The 12,038-nt window shown below is 38.6% G+C and overlaps 1 pseudogene; it reads right to left on the bottom strand.

The window, feature by feature from the left end:
- The window catches only part of LOC107808541 (copal-8-ol diphosphate hydratase, chloroplastic-like), a 60,091-nt pseudogene extending 48,058 nt beyond the window's left edge, over positions 1 to 12,033 (bottom strand).
- Positions 12,034 to 12,038: the final 5 nt, after the last annotated feature.

Raw genomic sequence — 12,038 nt, 5'->3', positions numbered from 1 at the left:
AGTTGCATATCAGCACGACTAGTGCCTTCACCAGCCTAGATCATATTCACTTTAGAAAACATCTGGCTGAGGCCATGGCAAATTTCATCAATGTTTGCATGCGCCGAGTAATTTTGACCCTCTTGGAGTCGTGGCTTGACAAAAGTGTAGAAAATGTGAGGGATAGGTTGTTGCAAGACCCATCCATGATTTTTGCGGTGTTTGGCTTTGTTTTTTTCTGCTTGTGTTGGCCTGAAGCCTAAGCCAAAAGTACCCTGGTTACTGAATGGAGAAATAGGCTCCGAAATTCCTTGCAATGATGCCCCCAATCCTTTTCCTGGCTCATAACCTTGTCTCAACATAATTGCAGCCACCATTACAGATGTGGTGGAAAGACGAGGATGCAGAATGGGCTTTCCTTCATCAACATGGTCCACAACAACCACTTCAAAAGCTGATAGACAATGGACTCACACCCTTCCTTGGCCTCAATACAGGGGATTAACGGGTCTTTATAAATGGAAGACTCATCTTCCCCATGAACAATAATTTCTTGCCTGTCATGTTCAAATTTGAGCATCTGATGCAAGGTGGATGGCACAACTCGGGCCGTATGGATCCATGGCCTTTCAAGAAAATTATAAGAAGTGGCCATGTCCACTACTTGGAAGACAATCTCAAAGTCAACTGGACCAATCGTCATGGTGAGGTTGATCTCCCCAATGGTATCTCTTGCTGAGCCATCAAAAGCCCGGATGCGAACATTGTTGGGTCGTATTCTGTCTGTATTGATCTTCATGCTTTGCAAGGTAGAGAGAGGGAATACATCTACACTTGAGCCTCCATCAACCATGACTCGCTTTACATAATGCCCCTCACATTTGACCATCAAGTTGCCCTATTGTGCCCCGCTCCCTCCTTGGGAAGTTCATCATCAGTAAAGGAGATTCGGTTCACCTCAAAAAATCTGTTGGCCATCTTCTCTAACTGATTCATTGTGGTCTCCTCTGAGATATGTGCCTCGTTCAGGACCTTGATTAGTACACGGGCATGCTCTTTGGAATGTATGAGCAGAGATAGTAGAGAGATTTGGGCAGGAGTCTTTCTTAGCTGGTCAATGATTGAGTACTCCTGAACTTTCATCTTTTTCAAAAACTCTTCTGCCTCTGCTTCAGTGACTAGTTTCTTTATTGGCAATTGGCCTTCTCTGATTTGTTTGGCCTTCCTCAGCTCTTCTGGAGAGTAACACCTCCCCGATCGAGTCAAACCTCCAGTTTCCCTCACTTCCTCTATGATTTCCTTGCCTTTGTAGGTCATCACGGTTTTGTTGTAGTTCCAAGGAGTGGTTTTTGTGTTAGTCACAAGGGGTTGCATGACAGGTTTGATTATGATCGGCTCTGTTATACCTTTCGTACCTCCCTGCTTCTGCCTTGTGACGGGGTGGCCTCCAAGTACATATAACCTTGGGCTTAGAACACTGGAGTGAACTTCCAACCTTGAGATTTTTGGAACAAATAAAATTGCCTTATTTGAGCTTTGGGCACCTTTCACAATCAATGGCACATCTCGGCTGGGACTTACTTCCAGACCTGTTCCTTCTTGGATTGCACCCACTGTCATTTCTGCTCGACTGATCGGCTTGTATTCTTGATCTTGACCAGTCATTCCCACAAAATGAACATCATTATGTGCTGACGACGGGTTGTTTGTCACATTAGGAGGGTCCTCGCCATTCGTTACTATAATCAATTTTTCAGAAATGAGCCTATCTACGGCTCTTTTCAGAGTCCAACAGTCAGCAGTGCTATGCCCCATGGCGCCTGAATGATATTCACATCTAGCATTCGCTTGAAATCCATGCGAATCAGGATGCATATGGTGGGGAGCTATGGGTCCAATCACGCCCATTTGCTTCAGTTTCTGGAATAGACTAGAGTATGATTCAGCCAATGGAGTGAATTTTTCTGCTGGCCTCTGCTCTCGACCATAATCCTGCCTAGGACGAGCATTGTAGGGTGCCCAAAAATTTTGCTGCTGAGGTCGGGGGCCCTTAGAGTTGGTGCCCGTACTTGCTGATTGTGAGGCCGAGCATATGATTGAGCATTGAACATTGTATATTGTGGTGGGCCCATAGGGTATTGAGGAATAGGAATTGGCGGGGGATAGTAATGTTGAGGGTAGCTGGAGTGCCCCTGCTGAGCTTGCACATAAGGGTGTGATGCCCCTCTTTGAACTTCCCTGGATCCCGAAGTCATCATGGACCCTTCATCTCTCTTCTTTCTATTTGCCAAACTTCCCGACCCATTTTGGATAGCTTGGGTGGTGTCTTTGAGAGCAGCATGACTTACAATTCTGCCAGTCTTGAGGCCATTTTCGACCATCTCCCCTATTTTGATTGCTTCTGCAAAAGGTCTACCCATTGCGGACATCATGTTCTGGAAGTAATCAGGCTCTTGAGCCTCCAGAAAAACAGTGATCAACTCGTGGTTATCCATGGGTGGTTTAACTCTAGCCGCTTGCTCCCTCCACTTGATGGAATACTCCCTAAAATTTTCGGTCGGCTTTTTCTTCATATTGGACAAGGAATTACGATCCGACGCAATATCAATGTTGTACTGAAATTGTTTAACGAAGGCCTGGGCCATGTCATCCCAAACATGCGAGTGAGAGATATCTTGGTCAATGAACCATTCAGAAGCTACCCCCACAAGACTTTCTCCAAAATAAGCCATCAGCAACTCTTTTTTTCCTCCTGCACCCCTCAGCTGGTTGCATTACCTTTTCAAGTGGGTGATAGGGTCGCCGTGTCCATCATATTTCTCAAATTTTGGGGTCTTGATCCCTCGTGGTAAATGGATGTGAGGGAACATGCATAGATCACTGAATGAAACACTTTTGTGACCACCTAGTCCTTGTATATTCTTTATATTCTGTTCAAGACTTTTCATTTTCCTGGCCATCTCATCTGGCTCAACCGTCGTGGCAAGTTTTTCATTTTCCACTGGTGACTCGTACTGAGGAGTCTGATTATATGGGGCCGAGACCTTGAAAGCCATATTTGGAGGGTAGTATTGGCCATCATAAGCATGAGATGTTGGCTCATTTTTTGGCCTCATCACAGGAGGTGGTGGCGGGATTGTATATACCGGTGCGCCAGACACGATGAGAGGGGTGTTCCTGACTGGTGCGATTGGAGGTCGCATGTTAGAGGTACCGGGGGCAGCATGGAGGCTTTAGTTCAGCACATACCCTGGTGGTAGAATATGATCGCTCGTTGCATGGAGAGGTGTTTGAGTAGCCTGAGGTATGGTGGAAGTTCCCTCTGAAGGACCCTGGGGTGAAGGTCGACCGGAAACCCAAGCTTGATATACATATGACAGTTGTTGTCTTAATTTTCTTATCTCCTCCGACTCTTGCTCAACTGACTGACCCTGCGGATTGTCACTAACCAACTCGATTTCATCACTATTATCCATTGCCACTGCTCCCTTAGATCTTGTGAAGTAAAGATGTGTTGCCAGTTTCACCACAAACCAACCACCTTAAGCTTACTAGATAAGAGGTAATAAAGGTGTTAGGGTTAAGAATTTTATAGATAGGAATCACACGTAGATATGCTATGCTCCTAAAATATTACAATCTCTAACATGCTTTTGGAAGACTTCATGTTTCATTCTGGCTTATCAGCTTGTTGCTTATTGACATTGTTATTTCATTCTCTTTTTTTCCGTTTTTTTTTCTTCGCCTTATTTTGATCCCTTACTTTAGAGTCATTAAAAAAATATTTGATCGAACCTTTTGTGGGTTGCCTACGTATCATGTCGCCTTATGAATCAGATCATTACGTAGTTCAGGTACATGTCCTTTTTTTAACCAATATCTTTTTGGTTCATTTTAGAATATTTCTAACCAAAATCTTTTTCATTGATTTTCAATATAAAAATAATAATTTTTTTGATACAAAACTCAAAAAGCAAGAGTTACATAAAGATAAACAAGACCAAACCTGACTTAAACAGACTTTTTAGGATAAAAGGTAAAACAACAAGACTCAAAACACCAAAAGACTCTTACAGACTCAAAAACAACAAAAGCATAATGAAAAAGGTCTGATAACTAAAAGAAGACTTTGATCTCTACAACAGAATCCACCAGCATCACTGTAATCAAGGCTCTTGTTCCCGTGGATACCCGCCAACATTGCGGTATATCATCTCCAAGTCTGCAGATATATGACGAGCAACGTTCAATGATACTTCTGCAAACCGCTCGGGCGTCATTCCCTGGCAACTCCTGCATGATCTTGAGGTATATGTGGCTACCTCGAGGATCTTTCCCTTAATGTATTCCTGAGCCACATGCAACTCTTGATTTTTTCTGACCACATGTCTCAGCTAGATCCAGCGCATCACGCTCACGGTCCAAGGCCATATCTTTCTAGCGCCGAACTTTTAGCGACTCCGCTTTTAACTGATTGATCACCTTTTGGTAGTGGTGTCTTTCTATTTCAAACTCCGCGATCTGGCTCTCCTTACTTGACTCAACTCCCCCTATTTAATCCCTCAGACCTTGGATTAATGGAGCAAAACCTCTACACTCATGATCACGGAATACCCTGAATCGGGCTTCTTTCTCTTCTTGTTGCTGAGCGGTTGTGACTATGTTCTTATTTCGAATTTGGGCTTTGAGTGCTTGCTTCTCTCGTGCCCACTAAGCGTTTTCTCACTCGAAATCAGCCTGTTATATGTCCATGGCTGTCTCCAGAATGCCCTTATCTTCTTGTAAAGTGTCAATACGAGATTGGAACTCTTGTGCCACCTCCCTTCTGGTTTCTCTAAATCTGGCCTTGATTTCCTTCTCCTAATCAAATGCATGCCGTATGGATCTTTCTGGCCTTTGCTCGGGGATATCCTGGTTATGAAACCACTCAAGTTATGCGAGGCTTACCTCCCCCCATTCACGATCAGCTACCATCTCGTCCAAATCAGAAAATCAACTACCAAACCAAACCTTTTGCGCATATGACTCCCTTGGAGGTTCCTCTCCCTTGAATTCCCACACGAACGGGCGCATGTCCTCAATCAGGGGCCTCTTTTGCTCTCTCCCTAGCTGGCGCATGACGCGTAGATATGCATAAGGTTGAAAACCTCTGAAACACATGAGTATGAAGAACGGGCAATACATTAACATATGCATGACTTTAGCAGAAGGGAACTAGTAATAGTTCCAAGTGATTCTATCAGCACTCAATGAACCAAGTAATGTCCGCCAAGCCCTCACCCCCTCTGGAAGATTACAACTCGCAACTCTGTCTAGGTGACATCCAATGTAATTCAACCAATCATCATTGAAATTTACTACTATTGGATGATGATAAAGGTGCTCTATGAACCACATCTGCAACAGAATGTTGCATCTCTCAAAGTAATCTTCACCTTCTTGACAACGGGTCAAAACCCAAAAAATATCTCCCAAAATCATAGGAAGAATGGTATGATCCTTACTACTTTGCAAATACGAGACTACCGCAACCAATCGAATTCTGATGCGCCCACCATGCTCTGGAAAGACCATGATCCCTAGAAATGATATCATGAACGCGAAGATTCTTAACTCCCTCCAAGCGTCGTAACTCAACTGGTTGACGAATTCTGTGCCTGAGAAGTTCTCAAACCCTTTCTCGTCCCCAAATCTATCATAAAAATATTCCGACGAAACCCAACCTTCGTTTAAGCAAACCATTGGAATTCGACGAAGGCATAACTTCTTTAAAAAGTTGTTCACACCAACTTTTCTCGGAGCAACAGGCTTTTTCCCACGAAGGTCTCTTCCCAATCTGGTGAACCCACCTAATTCTTCCAATGTGGGCGTCATTTCACAATCTTTGAACCTGAAGACATTATTCGCGGGGTCCCAAAACCCCACTAGAACCTAGATTAAATCTCTGTTAGGCTTAATTCCCATGATGTTGGTGAGGAACTTGAGGTGCTTAAGTACTCGATTCTGTTCCCATATAGCAAAACTAGCCCACCAATTACAGAGATTACTCGGGGTCTTATCTCTGATCAAGAACATAGGAGGTGTCTCATCCCTTACCTTTTTCTGACTACTTCTTTGTGGAGAACTCATGATGATCCTAAGAATAAGATAAAAAGGGTTAAGACTTACCTTAACCTATATGCAAATCATGATCATTATGTTTTTTTTTCTCTCTTTTTTTTTTGTCAATTTAGGACTTGATCTATTTTTATTTATTTATTATTATTATTATAATCTATATTTTGAAATTACCGGACACAAAAGTTGATATGATAAAAACGGAAAAAATGGCTACTATTACAAAGACGGTCCTTTAATACTTCCATAGAAGGCATAAAGGATGTCTCGGCAAAACAGCCAAACAGAGGAACAAAATGATAAAACATAGACAAAATAATAAATAGTTTTTTAAAAAAAAAAACTATTTTTACGAAAATGACCATTTGCTCCTCCAAGAGGAGTTCAAAAGATGTCTCAGCAAATATAACCGGACAAAACTAGATCAAATGACTACTTTTGCGAAAACAGCCTTTCGGTACTTCCGGAAAGGTTTAAAGCTGCTTTGACAAAATGGCTAGACATGAGGGTAAAATGGTAAAAGGTGACCAAAATAGGCTCTCTTTTTTTTTCGAGAATTTTATGCTCCTTTTTTTTTAAGATTGTGGGCCAAACCCGATGGAGGTTGCCTACGTATTTCACATCCGGTGAGAATCAAACCCGCGTAGTTCGGTAAAACTGGGTACTTTTTCCTTCTTTTTTTTAATGAAAATTAATCTTTACAACTCACACCAGACTACTAATCTTAACAACTCACACTAGACTATTTTTTTTAAAGGTTTATTTGCACTAAACGAGGAGAATTATTCCTTTTTTTTCTTTTTTCATTTTCAATAATTACACTAACTATTTTTTTTTAACCGGTCGACAATGCAAGTAAGCCTTCCAAATAATGTATCAAGTAGCACATACGTGAACATGATGGTCTCAAAGGGGATACCTGTCTTATACGGACCCGGCCCCTGTGCCGAGTTTCGCTAAGTCAAATGCACGTGATGCAAATACAACGAACCTACTAGGGATATCCAGCATGAGGTTTGTTCTTCTAGGTTTAAATCTTATTGGAGAAGGTATCTAGACTGGCTTACTCGAGCGGACAACTCGAGCCGAGGAGGGTCAGTGTACCGGTAGCATTGCTTTTCGGCTTAATTGGTGGTTCTCCCCGCCTAAAACATGTGTGACTAAAATCATTCACCGGGTGACAAGCACCTCGGCTATCTTAAAGAAAGCGGGCTATGTCAAGCAAATGCCCAATTTTTAATTTCAAGAAGACTTAGAGGGGTGCGTGAGAAGACAGTTTATATGTACATTTCAACAATATCGAAGCAGTATAAAGCGAACAGGTAGCACATTAGGCACAAATAAATCACAATATATACAAAATTAATAAAGCCAAATAAAAGTCAAAATGTACAAGCTCGAATTCTGGTTGTTCCCCAGCAGAGTCGTCAGAGCTGTCATACCTATTTTCTCCCTCCAAAGATATGGGTATGGGTCAAAGAGTTTTTCCAATTAAAGTGACAAAATTTGAATAGGGATTATTTTATTTACAGAGTCGCCACTTGGAATTGATTTTTGTCGGTGTTCCAAGTCACCTTTTATTTGAATCCCAATTCAAAGGAAGGTTTGACTCTATTATTATTGGTCCATGAAAACAAAGTCCGGATAAGGAATTCTGTTGATCGGGGAGAAGGTGTAAGGCATTCCCCGAGTCCCGTGGTTCTAGCATGGTCACTTTATTGACTACATTTGGCTTGAATTAAACTTGGATAAACTGTGATTTATTTTATTTTTATGCTTTTCTTATGTCCGCTTTTACTTATTTGATTATTAAAAAAATAATAAAATGTCATAATCACACTACGCTAACGAATGTGTAATCTAGACAGAATTTATTAGCTTAGTCATAACAGCACTACGCAAGCGAATCCACAGTCATGACAAAGAATTATTAACACGTTAGTACTTTCAAAAAAAATTACTATATTTGTGCATTGAGAAAATTATTTATTAAGAGTTACTATCGCACTACGCAAGCGAATCCGCGAGTTTAGCAAAGGGTTTGTTAAATTAGAAACTAATTAAAGCTAGTAGAAATAGTATGAGATTATTGAATTAAAATTTTAAGAGTTAATATCACGCTACACAAGCGAGTCCGTGAAATAATAATAATAAAAAAATTAAAACGGGCTTACTAGTTGCATAGCGTTTAAATTAATTAAAGGTACTTAAGTTATTGGATTATTATTACATACCATGAAAATTAACTAATTCTTAATAAGTTTATTCAACTAATCTAGTAAGTATTATTTTGAAGATGGATCATATTATTTATTGAGAAAGTGAGCCAATTTGCTTATTTAGTTATGGCATTGGGCCAACATCTATGAAATAAATAGACAAAATATTTATAGACTTCTTAAAGGCATTGGGCCTATTGGACAGAATCTGCCTTGGCCAATTATTGGGCTCCGAAAATGGGCACAAGCTGAAAGCCCAATAGATTTCAAATGCTGGTTTACTAAGACAGCCGACCTGGGCTAAATTGTGAGTCTGGCCTCTTTTGCTCTAAGCCATTAACCCTTAGCAATTTCAAACACCTATTTAGGATCTAGCCACTTTCTACCAGAAAATTCTAAAATCCTAGTAGAGATGGTCACAGATAAAATCTATATTTTATCAAAATAATAAAGGTTTTAAGCATGGCTCTTTTGTTATTTTTCATAAACTGCCCAGAACTGCAAAGGTGCAAAAGGAGTCTTTAAGCACATTGCAACTTACTAGGAACATCTCATTTTTATATGCATCAAAACTATAATAGATAGTAAAGACAAATAACACATGAATAAAGAGTGTTTGATCAACCAAGGATTTATTTTACATATGAACTACAACAAGATATATTTAAACAATAAAGAAATTTAGCTAAGCACTCATTTATTTAAATGGACATGCTCCGAACAATCAAGATGAGTTCTCTTGTTAATGTGAAAATATCTGCAACATAAGATTAAAGAGTTACCTGAGTCGCAGAATAATAAATACAGCAACGAAGAATGGAAGCTCAACAACTAAAGCAGCATAAAAATAGCAGCACAACAGCAGCAAACCAGCAGCAAAATCATGTTAAAACAACTCGAAAACTCAGAGAAGAAACCCAGAAACAAACTCTAAAGAGGACTTATACTTTTCAAAAAAAGGTTTGCACTTTAAGATTCACTCTTAAGACTTACAATTTCAGCTTACTAAAGGATGCTTCAACTGCTAATTTTTTTTGTTTTTGTTTTTTGTATGTTCAAAGCAGAAATAATAATGCCCCCTTCTTCGAAGTGTGATGGAGTCCCCTCTATATATCAAAACAAACAGCTATTTCAAAAAATTAAAAATCAATCTTTTTGACAGATTTTTCTACAAAATCTGCTCTTAAATTCAAAAAAGCAAGACTTTCTGGTTCAAATCTTGTCAAGTATTTCAAACAAAATCTACTCTCCACTATTCAAAGATAGACTTTTATTCAAACAATGTCCAAAGGTCTACATTTACTTATCAAACAATTTAACTTTTGAGTATTGTATTCAAAGAGTCTTGAAGTAGTAAACAAACAACCAAACAAGTACCATATACTCTTAAGTATTTTTCACTACATCACTTTTATCAATCCAAAACTATTTTACTACTTCAACAAGTGCAAAAACAGAAAATTTAACATTTCAAACTTCAAAAACTAATGCTAAAATAATTAATAATAAACAAAAATAAAATCTGAAAAAAATAAAAATAAAATAAAAAATCAGCCACGAAAAATAATAGGATTTTTACCATTTTATAATTCAAGTGGCCGAAAAAATGGTGGTATGCCAAAAGAGGGTGTTCGGGGAGGTCGCCGGAATTTGGCCGTATTTTGATCGCCGGATTTTCAGGGTGAAATTGGCATCAATAGTTAGGTCTTTAGGGGCTCTATCCATTGATGTAAGTATTGTGGGGTGGTCGTGGTTGGAGCTTCAAGAATTTGGGCAAAAAAATGACGAGAAAATTTCTTAGATCTAAGATTCAAGGAGTTTGAGGGATTTTTGAAGGATTTGGTTTGGAGATATGGAAGAAGTTGTGGAGATTACATGGTGTGAATTTGGAGGTGTTTGGAGGTGGTCCGCCGGCGGCGGTGGGCGGAACTGGGGCGACGTAGAGAGAGTGAAGAGAGAGAGAAGAGAAAAGAAGGAGAAAAGAATTATGGGTGAAAATGAGGACAATTTTCAGATTTTTGAGGCTTTAAATACCTAAGTCAAGAGTGAATAAGATCCATTGGATCAAGATGGAATGGATGGGTATGATTTGATCTTGTTTCATTAGTGAAACGACGTAGTTTTGAGGCAAAACTATGTAGTTTCAGACCCTTTCAATGGCAGCCCTTTATCTTGCACTCTTGGACACTTTTTCTTTCAAATTTGGCCAAATTTCTTCCTTAATCCTACTTATTAAACTAATTTTACACAAATAAATTAATTAAATAACTTATTCTAATGATCAATTAACTATATTAATTTATCAACTGAACAACTAGTTAATCCTTAAAATGTACAAATGAAGAAAGAACTATTTTTTTTTGTATTTTATGATAGGAAATATGCAATTAAAGTCACAAAAATTGAGAAAAATAATTAAAATAACAAAACACTAATAACTTTAGGAGGTGTTAAAATAGTGCAAAAATTAGGTGTTCACAGTAATTAGTTATACTACTATTGAGATAACAAGGAGTAAGTAACTCACTGTGATATTCCTTCCTAATGCTTATGATTTTACATGTGCTACTGAGAATGCAAGTGAGGATGAATAGATAACTTTGTCACGCAAACACGTACAACAGTTTAGCCCAGATAACTTTGCCTGCGACTAACGTCAATATTTTCACGTCACTCACGATAGTTTTACTATAAGTAGCACCACTTAGTGAAAATCTTGAGTTTTCATATTGTCGACATATATATATATATATATATATAGAATATGATTTGGAGTTTATGAGTGTGACATTATATATTCAGGGGCACATGTAGCGTATAGGTGACGGTTCAATTGTTCATAACTTTCGATGCGGAGCATAAGTTTATGTGTAAAATCTACTAAAATTATAACAAATAGTAGGTTTGAACCCATAGCTTTAAAAATATAATGAGTTCAATGCTAAAAATTTTAAAGGTGCATGACAGGGAAAATAAAAAGGAACAATTTCGACTCAACGTGTACTGGCATTCTACAACAACATATTCAATATTATTCCACATCGTGAATGTTTTGAAATTCTATTACAAAAAAATCAACAATTCCATAGCAGTGGGAAATATGTTTACATCCAAGTTCCAATCTATCCTATGAAATATTTTACTGTGAACCTATTTCTTTTTTGGTCCATTCCAAAAAGAATGATCTCTTTTTATATTGCTCTTTTTTTTTACTTAAACTTCCAATTATACCCTTAATGAGAAGCTTTTATAGCTACACAAATACTCTGACTTGTTTAACACCATAAGTTTCAAAAGATTGTAGTCACACAAATATTATGGCTTGTTTAGGACCACAAGTTTTAAAAATCTTATTTTTTCTTTAAACTCAATGTCCAATCAAATATGTTCACATAAATTGAAACTCATGGAGTGATAATTTTCGTTTAAGGGATCCAAGATAGTGTAAACTCCACTGATTAGGTAAACATTTCTTTGCATATGTTAAATCCTGTATGGAATTAAAAAGTATCTTACCGGGTCCACGTTTTTTAAACTCAGCTTGCTGCGCAGACAGCGATGTAGGACTCTTGAGTTGATGAAGATGGCAGAAAAGTCTGTGACTGGACGTAATTATAACTTGCATTTTCTATTTTAATTTTTATTCTTCTGATGAGAATTGGGGAAGGGAGATAAAGCCAATGAACGTTTGACAGAGGAAAGGGCACCACTGACTTGTGAGGA

The sequence above is a fragment of the Nicotiana tabacum genome, chromosome 5 (genome assembly GCF_000715075.1).
Source record: "Nicotiana tabacum cultivar K326 chromosome 5, ASM71507v2, whole genome shotgun sequence".
In the NCBI taxonomy this organism is placed as follows: Eukaryota; Viridiplantae; Streptophyta; class Magnoliopsida; order Solanales; family Solanaceae; genus Nicotiana; species Nicotiana tabacum.
The sequence above is the reverse complement of the archived record's forward strand: the minus strand, read 5'-3'. Positions and strand labels throughout refer to the sequence as shown.